This window comes from Macaca nemestrina, chromosome 1 (genome assembly GCF_043159975.1).
Source record: "Macaca nemestrina isolate mMacNem1 chromosome 1, mMacNem.hap1, whole genome shotgun sequence".
NCBI lineage: Eukaryota > Metazoa > Chordata > Mammalia > Primates > Cercopithecidae > Macaca > Macaca nemestrina.
Window position 1 is genome coordinate 50,512,452 of NC_092125.1, and position 14,093 is coordinate 50,526,544.

The following is a 14,093-nucleotide window of genomic DNA, read 5'->3' on the forward strand; positions in this document are numbered from 1 at the left end:
ATAAAGATAAAAGCTGAATTTGAAGACTTAAAAATTTAAAACCATAATTCTCTCAAGTAATAAATGTGTGAAATTTAACAAATTTAAGTGTGCAAAAATCATTTTTTTTTTAAAGTGGACATATGTCCTGTCAGTAAGTTTAGACTTATTATGAAATAAACCACAATGTAACTTAAGCCATGTGGTCCCGGGAGGACGGTGGCATCTTGCTGTGATCCATGGCACTAACAAAAAAATAGGACACATTTCTGTCATCCTTCACCCTCCTCCCCTTCCAGGATTGACCTGGGACAGGAAGGCATAGCCATCCTGAGTTATAACTAACAAATGTTAGTTTCCTGAGGAAAATTATTATAAGGATTAGTAACAACTAATACCTCCCATTGCTTAGCAACTGGCTCTCATCTTCTCAGAAAAGAAGCTTTTTGCTGCTACTCAGACCTTTTTATTTCCTTCTCTGATACTAAAAATCTTTATTTAACCTGGGAACAGAGGTGGAAAAATTTCTGCTTGCCCTCAAAATTTATATTTTATATTCTGATGTAGGCATTTGAACTTTGAAAGTCAGTAATCCTATGTTGTTGTTGCAGTCGCCCCCTGCACGCTGTGTATCACTCTTCCCTGAAGCAGTGGAAGCTGCAGGTCTGGCTGCCCAGATGTTTGGGATAGGTGGGAGTGGTAGAGTGTGGAAGGGTAAAGCAATTTGCAGAGAAATAAAGAGAGAAATTTGCCTACTCGATCTACCAAGAAAAGACAAGTCGTGGAAGCCAACAAAACTTGGCTTAAACAGCAGTAGAGATATTAGCTTGAACCACATAAAGTTATCCATATGCTACCATTTTTACCTTATAAAAACCAATTTCATATGATTCAACCTAATAAAAGTGTTATGTTATGAGGCAGTTCATCTCACATAATCTATTCTCTCTTCAGCAGAAATCAAAGACCATTCTGAATTTATATTTCCATATTAAGGAGGAATATAATTTCCTTCATAATGCCATCCTAAGAGACTAGGGTTGTCAACTGTCCATCATCAAAGAGTTTTTCCATTTCATTATAATGTAAAGGCTATTTGGGCAGACTGTGAATGCCTAGGGAGTGGTACATACAGTATACTTTGAGGTGTAAGAGTATACACATTGAAGCCAGATGGCCTGGATTCTAATGCCCAATCCACAATCCACTATTTGCTATCTGTATGACCTTTGCATGCCCCAATTTTTAAAAAATCTATAATGCAGGGATAATCACAGTATCTATTTTATAGATTTGTTATGATAATTAATTATTTGTAAGGCTTACAGATCAGTGCTTAGTATATTCTGCGACAAATGAGTATTTATTATAATTGTTGTTATTATTATTCTAATATATTATGGGTTGAATGATGCCCTCCATCCTATATTCATATGTCAAAGGCAAATCTATAGAGACAGAAAACAGACTAGTGGTTGCCTGGGACTCAGGGAGGGTGGAGAGTGGAAGTGGGTATGTGGGATATTATGGGAGTGATGGGCATGTTCTAAGATTGGATTGTGATGATGATTGCACAAATACTATATATTTACACATAAAATCTCAATTTTTACAAGAAAGATGAATGGTTTTATGGTATGTAAACAACTCCTCATGAAAGCTATTAAAAATGACTTATTGATAATTTTTAATTCAAATATATAGAGATACTATTTGCATTTTCATAGCCAATATCATGGAGCTGTAAACATGTAAGGCAAATAGAGAAGCTTAGCACTGTGGAAAAAGCTGTTGCCACAGCACAGCTAATTAACATCTTTAACATCCCATTTTCTTTCTATTAGCAAAACCACCTCTGGACATCTCACCATAGAAACATTCCTACTCTTTAATTATGTGTGTTAGTTTATTGTGTTTTATAGTTTTCATCTAAGGAAAATCTGATTGATCCCACTATGGGACTGATTGCCTAATATCCAGACAGCATTTGCTGTATTTTATGTTCAGGATACTGCCACTTGAGAAAGGATTATTTGCTGTGACAAATCTTAAATGGGAAATGAAGCAAAATTAACTAGTAAAACATTTTCTGTGCCAGAGTCATATGTGCATTACAAGAAGGAAAAACAAACTTCCCTTGAGAGTGGTTTTAATTATTCACAGTCTCTGACGTGATTTCAATATAACCCAACACAAATGCTGCCTGATTTTTCTTTGCCAATTTTGGTGAGTATTACAACAATCCACTCCACTTTTCAGGGAAGAATGCTTTCCCTTTCCAAACCTCATGGAGTCCACACTCAAAGCATTCTGACTCCCCATGACAACGACGTCAACTGAACAGAAACTTAAATTAGTTGAGGCAGTTTCCTACGAATCCCTGCAAGCCCCTTTGGATCCTTTCTTGGAACAAACTTTTAACCCACTTATGGGACCAGATAAACCCACTCTAAATCCCCGGGCTCATGGACTGCTGGCCACCTACATTTGAAGTTCTTACTGCTTCTCTAACAAAACGCAAAGTCTCACATGACCTTCTCAATATTATCTTGCAAATATTTTTATTTTTTTATTTTTGAGATGGATTCTCGCTCTGTCGCCCAGACTAGAGTGCAGTGGCACAATCTTGACTCACTGCAACCTCCACCTCCTGGATTCAACCTATTCTCCTGCCTCAGTCTCCCAAGTAGCTGGGATTACAGGTGTGTGCTACCACGCCCAGATAATTTTTGTATTTTTAGTAGAGACAGGATTTCACTATGTTGGCCAGGCCGGTCTCAAACCCTGGCCTCATGTGATCCCCCTACCCAGGCCTCCTGAAGTGCTGGAATTACAGGTGTGAGTCCCCCCGCCTGGCCACTTGCATAATTATTTTTTAATTGCTCTCTGGAGTTCAGTGTTCTCTCACCTGCTAATACTCACTCAGGACTCATTTCTACCAATGAGTCTTGGCTTTCTTAAGGAAAGAGACCGTGTCTTTATTCATCTTCAAATAGACAGCACATAAAACTGTTAAATGCTGTCCATTTTCCAAGGACCTTTCCAATGCTACCTCATCGGTAATACACTTCTGATACCCACAAACAAATCTAGTTACTTATTCCTTTTATATCCTCTATAGATGGTACAACCTTGATTACCTTTATTATGTTCTCTTTCTAGTAATTTGATTACTCTTCTTATTACTGATTATACTGTAAGCTTGTGAAAATATGCGACATATTATACTACCTGTGTTCACTGTTCTGTCCCAACCCTCAATCCCACTCAAAATCATTCTCAGAAAGTACTTGCTCGATAATGTCAATTAAATCAAATAATAATGGTTCTGCCATCCTTACTTATAATTAACAACATTCAAGTATATTACATCAATTCGAATGGCAGAAATAATGAACAAACAAGATTTTTCTGGTTTATTTAAGGAGCAAGAAATATTTGTAGTCAATGAAAATAACTTCTCTGTGAAAATTTTGAAGGGGCTAACTCTCTCTGCCAATGTTCCTTTGCCAATATATCTATAAACTTTCCCATCTTTCATGTTTTTCAAGTCCCCATCAGTATCTGGGGTGATTTTTATATCACTCTACCTTCTGATACACAAAGCAGTGTGGTATAGGAAGTAAGATATGTGCTTTTAAGTCACATAGTCCCAATCCCAAATTACACAGCTCAGGTGGAAGACCTAAGTATGCTCCTTACCCCATCTGAAGTTTAGGTTCCTTTTCTCTAATATAAAGACCGAAATAACAACTTCATTTGGTTGTTGTGAAGATTACATGAGAAAATGTGTTTAAGGCACTCTTTACAATGCTTGTCGTATTAAAGATATTTTAAAAAGTTACATTAAAAGTATTGATTCAATTAAACAAATATTTATTAAGTACCCACTGACAGCCATGCACTAATTTGTTCCAAGGACCCAATAATGATCAAGACAGACACAAGGCCTATTCTCAAATTGCTTAGAGTCCAGTGAAGGCGACAGACAATTCAGCATGCAAATGTAGTACCTGGTGATAAGCACAGTAATGCAAAAATAAAGACAAGAGTGTCTTTATTAATGCAAAAATAAAGACAAGGGTACAAATGAGGAGCACCCATAAAATCAGAAGATTCATTCTTCCAATAATTTCAAATCGCTGCCTAAATTCAAAAACTCAGTATATACAAACTGTGGTCATTATTAACAATAAAATATATTGGATGATTCAGTGATGAAGGAACAATGCAAGGTACCAGCTACCATATAATCACCTTACAGAATTATCATGCCTTTTAGGCTATACCACATTCTAGAATCCACAAGCACAGTCTTATAGAGAAACAGCAATCAAATCTACAAACAAATATCTATCCTTTGGATATATAGGAAAATCTCAAGATAAAAACATACTCAATACAAGGGTCATGCATTTGCATATTTCTCTACTTTAACAGCAACTGAAAATTCAGTGTGAAGAGACAGGAACTAAAAAGTAGTTTCTGCAAAGCAGATGCCCTTGTTGTGCTTCTAAAGCCTGGTTTCTATATTTTTTAAATAGCATGCTAATTTTAAAAGACAAAATAATAAAAGACATACAGGGTTGTGAATGGAAAAGTTTAAAAACTCACAAGGCCAATTTCTCGTTATAAGAGGTCCCTGGGGAGAGATAAGAAACTGGTATTTCACTTGTCAAACAGGAACTTGTGTGCTATTTTATACTTTGCTTTGCTTACAGCAACCTTAGCAGACCACGAATGTTATAGAGGAAGAATATTATAGGGGAAGAGTTTAGGTAAATTAAGTCTAATAGCTTTGCTGCTTAACGTAAATGAGAAGCAGTTGACAGTAGGGCCCTGAGTTCATTTCAGAGGATATTCTCTCTGTCTCTGAACAGGGTTGGCAAAGAGCTGCAGGATAAAGGGTACTCCAGGCTACAGCACTTTCCCCCGACAGGCATCCACCACACTCCTTGGACTTCCACTCTGCTCTTCTCTGCTCCCAGCAGAGGGGTCAATGTATATGTTCTGAATTTTGCTTGCCTTTAGCCGGAATATCCCATGACTTGGGCAAGTGTAACCTAGAAAAACCTTTTATTTCCCTTAGGTGTTCTTCCATTTCTAGTCAGCTCTGCTTAAGTTGATTTCAAATATTGTCCTTTCTTATAATCAAAATATTTTGCTCGGGTATGTCTCCCGGATAGTCGACAAATATGTATGTCACTATTATATTTCTACAAAAATGGTACCCTCCTAGCTCTTATTAAGTCCCCATTCCTCTCACCTGGATTCTTTGTAAGAGTGGGTATACTCTCCAACTGTGAGATTAATCATGAGGAGGAAATTAAGTCTTCTATGTCATCAACTGGAAAAAAAAAAGATAAAATTAAATATCATTTATTAATTTAAATAATACAAAGAAAAATCTCTCATTTTAGTTCGCTCATTTTCCTCCGCTTATTCACAGCTGTAGTGTATATATATATAATTATAAATTATCTGTAATGTACCAATATAGGACCAGCTATGATTGGGTTCATAATGATTCCTAATAACAAAACCTAAATGTTGTAAGCGAAATATCTTTGTAATTAGTGCCCTAGTTTTTACTCCGTGAGGATAAATTGGGACAGCATCCACTAATGTTCTGGAGTCTGTTCAGAGATGAATAGTTGCCAAAAACTACTGGAAGGTTGAAGACTTCCTAAAGTTTATCTAATTTAGAGCCATGTGACATTAACTCTCAATTTCCTCTTCTGAAAATTGAAGATAATAGAATCCGCCTCTCGAGGACATTAAAAAGATTAGGTAAATTTCCTAGCTTATTGCGCCCATTTCATGCTCTATGGAAATGGTAGTTATTATTATTATTACTTTGATTAATAAATACTTCATAATAGTGTTGGGTACGTCTATAAACACAAAATGAAACGAAACTCTTCAAATATAGCCATAAGGAAACTGTGATAGCAGACCTGTGACCCGGCAGCTGACAGACGTGGTCACTAGATAGGTCTCTACATACTTGGCTGTGAAACCTGGCCCACTCACAACCCTTCTCTCTTTCAATTTTGTCATTTGAAAATTTAAGGAGTCAACCTAAATTGTTTTCAATGCTCCCAGAGCTTACAAACTATCGTTTTAATGAATCCTCTAGGTTAAACAGTACCCATCTACAATATCTGAGAGACCTAATGTCTTGTGTCTGAACCCATCCTTAATTTTGTCAGGAAATAAATATAACTAGATAATATACTAGAGCTTTTCTGGGGAGGAGGAGCTACTATATTTATTTCTCTAGAGAACTTCCAACCAGAACACTTGAACTCCTAAACTCTAAACCATATCTTCCTAGGCAACTCTACAGGACTCCAAATTCACTTATTTCTGTTGAAAGAATAGGCTACTGTACCAACTGATAAAGAGCCTATCTAGGGACCCAGAGAGCACTTGACAGATACTATCACATTAAAAGCTGTTTCTTAATTAGAGGAAAGCTAGTATGGAAAATCATTCTGATAACTAATCTGGAACACTGACAGTTAAGTGACTTTGTCTTCAGTGCCAGTGAACAAGGACAATGCAACTCTCTAAATTCTATTTACTCATCAAACCTCCTAATTAGATCAACTGCAATTGCCCAAGCACCTTTAATGACCCTTGTTAGAGATTTCTCACCCAGCTGCTACTGCTATCCAGTAGGCTTCTGAGACCCTAGCCCTGACTCTGCCTCCCCTACACCACCTCATTACTCCTGCCCTGTGAATCTCAACACTGTCCTTTACTCACCCAGGAACATCACCATCAGCAACAATGTCAATCCTCTCCACTCACTGCAACTTCACAGCCAAATGCCCTCATTACAGCTTATCCAACTTTTAGGAGTATTATTTGAATGCATCTCCTCTAAACCCTTTGATAGAGAATACAGTTTTCCACAACCCAAATTAAAATGTACACAGAATTTGTCTTCTGGTATCTATCCCTTAGTTTTATATCCCCTTCCAGCAAAACTAGCTAAATAATTTGTGATGCCCAATGTAAAATGAAAATGAAAGGTCCTTTGTTTCAAAATCAAGAATATTAAAACAGTGACAACAGGGCCCTAAAACCAAATTCTGGCCCTGTGTTAGCATGGGACGTGTCACATGCACATGAAGCTACACCAGTCTCTCTTATTCCTGAGTTCTCAACCCTTCTAAACATGTGTACCATGGTGTCTTCATCAACCAGGAAGTGTTTCCTCTCTCCCCACAGCAACCTCCCTTGGCTTCATTGGTTTACATCATGGGCTGTTGCCATTTGATAGTCTCATGTCTCAACCTCTCAGAGACCAAGCTACCTACTAATTAATTCACTAGACTGATTGTACCTGGAAGGTCTTCTGATCCTCACATCCCCATTTCAAGTATGGCCTCCAAAATCTCTGTTGCATTTTTATTGACTAATCCATCACCTATTGGCCAAGGGAATTCCTGTGTGTGTGGACCGTGTGAATCTCAGTATCTTCAAATAATTTTGCATGTGATCCACCTAAGAATAAAGCTTGACCCTGGGCAAGGTCTTCTCAACAGAGTAATCAGTTTATTTTTTCTAGAATGACAGATAAAACATTTTATTTCCCATTATCAAGGCCCAATAAAACATCTGTAGGCTAAGAGTAGCTATGCCAATTAGCAGAAGCGACAGCCTGAGTCAATGAACTGTAGCCTAAAATGAAGCCACGGTCCCTTTGGAACACTGCTTGACTTGGAACAGATCTAAGTGGCATATTCCTTAGTTACTACTGTTTCACAACACTTTTTTGACCCCGTTTTCTTAGGCATGTTTGATTCTCCAGTATATTTCTAAACATGCACATAAGCAATTTAAATGTTTTCCTGGGCCTTGGCAGAAAGTGAAAATAAAATAATAAGAAATATATTATTAAGTACATTATTGTTTATGTTATCAGATATAACAAGTGTTTTGAGCTGCTAGAGTTCTTTGTTTAGAAACACTTGGGTGTTTTTTAAGTGTCATCAAATTCAATATGCATAAAATTCATAAAGCAAATTCATAAAATGTATAAAGCCAATGTATTTTGCTTTATGTCATCTGCTTGAATACTGGGCATAAACTGAATTTCAGACATTTGAACTAGAAGAATTAACTAAAGGAATTCTTATGGAATTGTTCTGTAAAATAAATCACTTTCAATGATAATAATCATCTGTTAATCTATATTTTTCTTTCAGATATTTCATTATAAAAAGGCAGCATATATTGTGTGTCTTTAAAGAATGATGCTCAAATTGCATCATTTGAGGCAGAAAAATTATATTCAGAAGCATAATATTCCATTTACTCAACTCAAATAGAAACTATGTTAATAACACTCAAATGAATAAAATAAAGCAAGAGTGGGGGAGAATTTGTGTAACCACAGTCTCTTGTCACATGTCTTTCTAGTAGAGAAAGAAGAAGAGGAGATAGATACATAGACACATGAGCCTAAAAACTTTAGACTATTACCTAAACTGAGATAAGAATGTAAGATACACACAATTCTTTGATTTTCAACCAGAACTAAGCCAGAAAGGGAATGAGAGACCTTAAAGTGCACAGAACACAGGAGTTAGGCAGCCTGGGTTTTGGCTTCTGCTGTATCTCAGCTACTGTGTGGCTCAGGGCAACACACAAGAGATCAATTTCTTTCTTCAATTAAATGAAAGCTTTGAACTAGATTATCTAAATTTCCTTTAACCTCTAAATGTCCATGATGGAACTTCTACTTTAAAAAGGGGTTGGACCCATCAAAAAGTGGGCAAAGGATATGAATAGACATTTCTCAAAAGAGGACATTCATACAGCCAACAGACACATGAAAAAATGCTCATCATCACTGGCCATCAGAGAAATGCAAATCAAAACCACAATGAGATACCATCTCACACCAGTTAGAATGACAATCATTAAAAAGTCAGGAAACAACAGGTGCTGGAGAGGATGTGGAGAAATAGGAACACTTTTACACTGTTGCTGGGATTGTAAACTAGTTCAACCATTATGGAAAACAGTATGGCGATTCCTCAAGGATCTAGAACTAGAAGTACTATATGACCCAGCCATCCCATTACTGGGTATATACCCAAAGGATTATAAATCATGCTGCTATAAAGACACATGCACACGTATGTTTATTGTGGCACTATTCACAATAGCAAAGACTTGGAATCAACCCAAATGTCCATCAGTGACAGATTGGATTAAGAAAATGTGGCGCCAGGCGCGGTGGCTCAAGCCTGTAATCCCAGCACTTTGGGAGGCCGAGACGGGCGGATCACAAGGTCAGGAGATCGAGACCATCCTGGCTAACACGGTGAAACCCCGTCTCTACTAAAAAATACAAAAAACTAGCCGGGCGAGGTGGCGGGCGCCTGTGGTCCCAGCTACTCCGGAGGCTGAGGCAGGAGAATGGCGTAAACCCGGGAGGCGGAGCTTGCAGTGAGCTGAGATCCGGCCACTGCACTCCAGCCTGGGCGACAGAGCCAGACTCAGTCTCAAAAAAAAAAAAAAAAAAAAAAAAGAAAATGTGGCACATATACACCATGGAATACTATGCAGCCATAAAAAAGGATGAGTTTGTGTCCTTTGTAGGGACATGGATGCAGCTGGAAACCATCATTCTCAGCAAACTATCGCAAGAACAGAAAACCAAACACCGCATGTTCTCACTCATAGGTGGAAACTGAACGATGAGATCACTTGGACTCAGGAAGGGGAACGTCACACACCGGGGCCTATCACGGGGAGGGGGGAGTGGGGAGGGATTGCATTGGGAGTTATACCTGATGTAAATGACGAGTTGATGGGTGCTGACGAGTTGATGGGTGCAGCACACCAACATGGCACAAGTATACATATGTAACAAACCTGCACGTTATGCACATGTACCCTAGAACTTAAAGTATGATTTAAAAAAAAAAAGGGGGGGGGGTTGGAGAAGCAGTCTCTGAAACAAGCTCTTCTACTTCCTACGTAGACAATCAACATTTAGATATAAAAACACCTTCCTTATCAGAAGAGCTGCCTGCACAAAACTGTTTGGCAAAGGTTATAAGGAAAACAATCGATACAAATTTCACATTTCTGTTTACTTTCTGCCTACTCACTTGGAAAAGCAATAAGATGGAATAAATTCCCACTGATCTAGGGGAAATATAACTAGAATGCCATTTTTTCTAAGTTCCTTTGTTTGGAAATTTTTAAAAGAGTTAAATCAAGTTTCATGGTTTATTAGATATTATTTTCTGTAGTGTTTGAAAATGTTTTGGGGTAAAAAAATGGCATGTGTTTTTAATACCCTGAACATTTTCTTTTTCAAACAAAAGTCATCATTCTTGTCTCAGTCCCCCTTGTTCTTCTTCCTATTCTGCCCCTTTGCTCAGCTTCATATATAAAAATCATTTTTATAATCTCTATTGGCCTCACGCTGTACCTCCAGGATGCTTTATGTAGTTCCAGGCCTCCAGGATTATATTTCTTATAACACCAATCACTCTTCGTTTTCCTATGGATGTTATTTTCTTTGGGCGAAATTACTTTTCCTTTATGTAAAAAATGTTTTAAGAAAATATTTTCCATATCTGCAAAAAGCATGTAGTTGATGCACTAGTTTTACAGTTCTTAAAGCAACTCCTCAAATATTCAAACTTGTAGGGGAATTAAATAACACTTTTTGTATAGAGGAAAGCATATCAAAGTAGGTTTCTGAAGCTTCTGGAATTGCAATGTTTTAAATTATTTGCCTTTTCTACAAAACTAAACTTGTTTTATCTCATCTTATTTGCATTATCACATCTTTCAGAGGTTTTAAGACATAGTATCATAACCTTAAAGAAAAACATTTGCCTTGTATTTTATTATAGTTCCTTGTTTGACTAAGTCACAAGGACATCATTGTTTAAATTTGCATGCCTCATAAAAATATATATTTGTGTAAATTATACTTACAAAGAATCTCCAGATATATCTCATTAACCACTACACAAATTATAGGTTATAAAAAGGTTACAGTCAGAGAGGCAGAACTACTTCTTAGGAAAGTATGAGATATGGGAAGCTTGTACAATATAATCCTTCCCAAACTTCGCCCGATAATTTTTATCTAACTGATAATTGGTTAAAATGAACATTGGGGTAGTTTTTAGCTTGGATAAATCCTGTTGGGAAAAAAAAAACTATATCTATTCATTCTTCGAATATTTATTGAGCTTCTACTACACCAGTCTAAATGCTATGTCCACACATGCATTTGAAGCATGAATGAGAAAAGTGGGAGATTCCTTTGGTAAAGGAGGGAGAAGGAATGCAAGCTAATTCTGAGCACTATGCTCTTTCAGGTCTCTCCTGTCAGCTGACTGAGGTACCTATTTCTTTTAAAATTTTCCCTGCCTCTGATTCACTACCTAGCCATCTACTGCCCCGAGTCACCAGACACCACGTAAGTCCTGAGGATAGATTTGTTTCAAGAATAAGACAAAAAGTATTTCAATAGTGATCCACAGAAAAACCATTTTAATTTCTGTGATAAGAAAAAAAAAAAAAAACAGGAAATGTGGCACAAGTATGTTTGTTCTGCCCTTCTATAGTAGAAAATTTGTATACTTTTGCACATGGCAGAACAGGACAGGCTTAACTAAAGAATAAGGGATAGTGAGTTGATTAGGTGATTGGAAACAGGCCTCAGCTTTGCAATTGCACATCAGTGGGCCTTGTATGTTCAAAGCATTCTGCATCTAAAGAAGCAAACGATGCTTTCCATCTGCGATAACAAGGAAATGCCAAAGTTCCAATTTCCTTGACATTTTATTGCATTTACTTTTGTCTAAAATGAGTATATAACATTATCTTATATAAAAGGAAAGCATATCTTGATGATCTTGAGACACATCTTGAAAACCTTCTCTACCAGATATCTACCAGACATGCTAGAAAAAATATATATATAACAAATAACCCCATTTAAATGCATAGGCAAGTTTGCAGAAACTAAGAGAAATCAAGAAAAAAACAGAGGGAATCCGAAATCGGAGTGATAAACTGATATTTAAAATTTAGCTGAGTTCAGCACTTGCTAATCTCAGGAACCTAGAGATCTGGCTTTTAAGATTTGTTGCAAGCCAGAAAACAAAATCAAAGCTGTCCTAATGTGAGCCAGGGGCTCTTGAACTGCTATACCTTCAGTGAAAGAGCAGACAGAAAATAAACAAGTCACCTACAAAAATAGATGACAGGGAAACGTGTATTTCAGCATAAAACCAGGTCTGTAATTTAAATTTACCCTATCTGTGTGGTCCAGGAGATCCAAGCTAAGAAAATAACAAAGCAGTCTTGTGTTAGAGGAGTGCCTGGGCTGCCTGACAGAGCCAGTGCAAATCCTCTTCAAAGGGATGTGCCCTTAACTCCATCCTTAGACAATTTCACAGATCAAACAACGTGAAAGTACAAAAGAGCTAATAGACTCATCTCAGTGCAAATTAAACAACTGCGGAGTATCTTCCTTTTTTTTTTTTTTTTTTCCAGGAAAAGAACACTTTCCTATGTTAATGTTAGCCCAAATACACGGGAGGAAACAATAAGATTTGGATGAATTCCCCAGAATTTAGTCAGGAAGGGCAAGATAATCCACCAAGTTCTCAGGAGAAAGTAGAAACCAAGTAGGACCACTGTTTTTTTCAATTACATGCTGGAGATCTGAAACCTCAGAGCATTTCTGACTTCCTGGAAGGGCCAAGATAATGGATTTAAAGCAGCTACCAAAACGGAACTAAGAATGATTGGGAGTTAGTGACTAAACTATAGCATAACAGGACCATGATTATAATTAAAGACATCTTTAAAGCAAGTCATCTGGATAAATGCAGACAGAATTGGTAAGTAACTTTAACTGCTACTGAGGTTTATTTTGTGCTAACAATAGTGTGGAATGCTCAGTAATCTCTTCCTAATTTTTGTTCTCAGTATATTTGGGGTTCACACAAATCAGAAACCAAAGTTAGATTGTTTCTAATTGGCAGCAAACCAGAGGGGACAGGAGACTGGTCATGTCTCTGAGTTGTCCACTCCAAGATATGGACAATGAGTATATGAAGACAGACAGAGCCACCCTTTGAACAAATGGCAACAACTATATAGTATAAATAGGATGCACTGAAAATAGTAGGCTTATTTCTTAAGCTGTCATCACCAACATTAACCAGTAATTATATTTCTCCACTTTTTGTAGAAGATATAAATGGCAAATTCTGAATTTATAATTTCTAATACTTCATTTTTCTGCTCTTGTGAAGTTCATTTTGAACTCTCAACATGAAAATATTAAATATTTTAAATTGTGCACGTTGGAACTTGTATTACTTTGGACTTACATTGGCTGAAATTGAAATACAGTAAAAGTGCTCCAGAGTAAGCAGATCAGTTCATCAGAACGACAGCCTTTCAACAGAAAGGGCATTCCCAAGCTGCACCAACGAAAGCATAATCGTGTTACCTGCCCTAACCTGACAGCTCTGAATTAGTCTGATCCACCTATGTGCCGTACAAAGCATTATATTGCTCTGATTTCAAAAACTGAACTTGAACTACACCTTTTCAGAGAAACAAACCATGCTTAGAAATCTGCCACAAATATCTATACATTGCTCTTGAATTCCTCCAGGAATTTGCACCTACTCATGCTGTTACTCTTCACTCTATGATTTCTTTGTTTTTCAGTCCCTGTTGACACTCAAATTTTACTCTGTAGGGAGATTCTCATGTTTGACTCCATTAAGCAAGCTTTGAAACACACTCACACAGGGTGTTACTTCCAGAACCTTCCTGCCAGTTCCTTGCGTCCACACCATGAGAAAGAGCAAACATTCCTAAATCCTCCCAAAAAATCAAATTATTTGGAGTGAGGAAAAGTCTTGACTATGACACTGAAGATTTCCTGAAGAGATCCAGTATCCCAAATGTACTGAGATGGGGAGGAAATTGCACAAGTAGCAACCAGAGAAAATGAGTGCTATCCACAAACAACCCAGATCCTCCCAAACTAAGGCAAACCTGCCCTTTACGTCCTACATTATTGCTACATCTATGCAGCT

The 14,093-nt window shown here is 37.3% G+C and overlaps 1 long non-coding RNA gene across 3 annotated transcripts in view; it reads right to left on the reverse strand.

The window, feature by feature from the left end:
• LOC105484626 (uncharacterized) overlaps window positions 1-14,093 on the reverse strand; it is a 540,758-nt gene that overhangs the window by 371,498 nt on the left and 155,167 nt on the right. For all 3 annotated transcript variants that reach the window (XR_011612173.1, XR_011612172.1, XR_011612174.1), the window contains exon 5: window positions 5,246-5,326. This is a non-coding gene — a long non-coding RNA (uncharacterized lncRNA). The remainder of the gene's footprint in view (window positions 1-5,245; window positions 5,327-14,093) is intronic.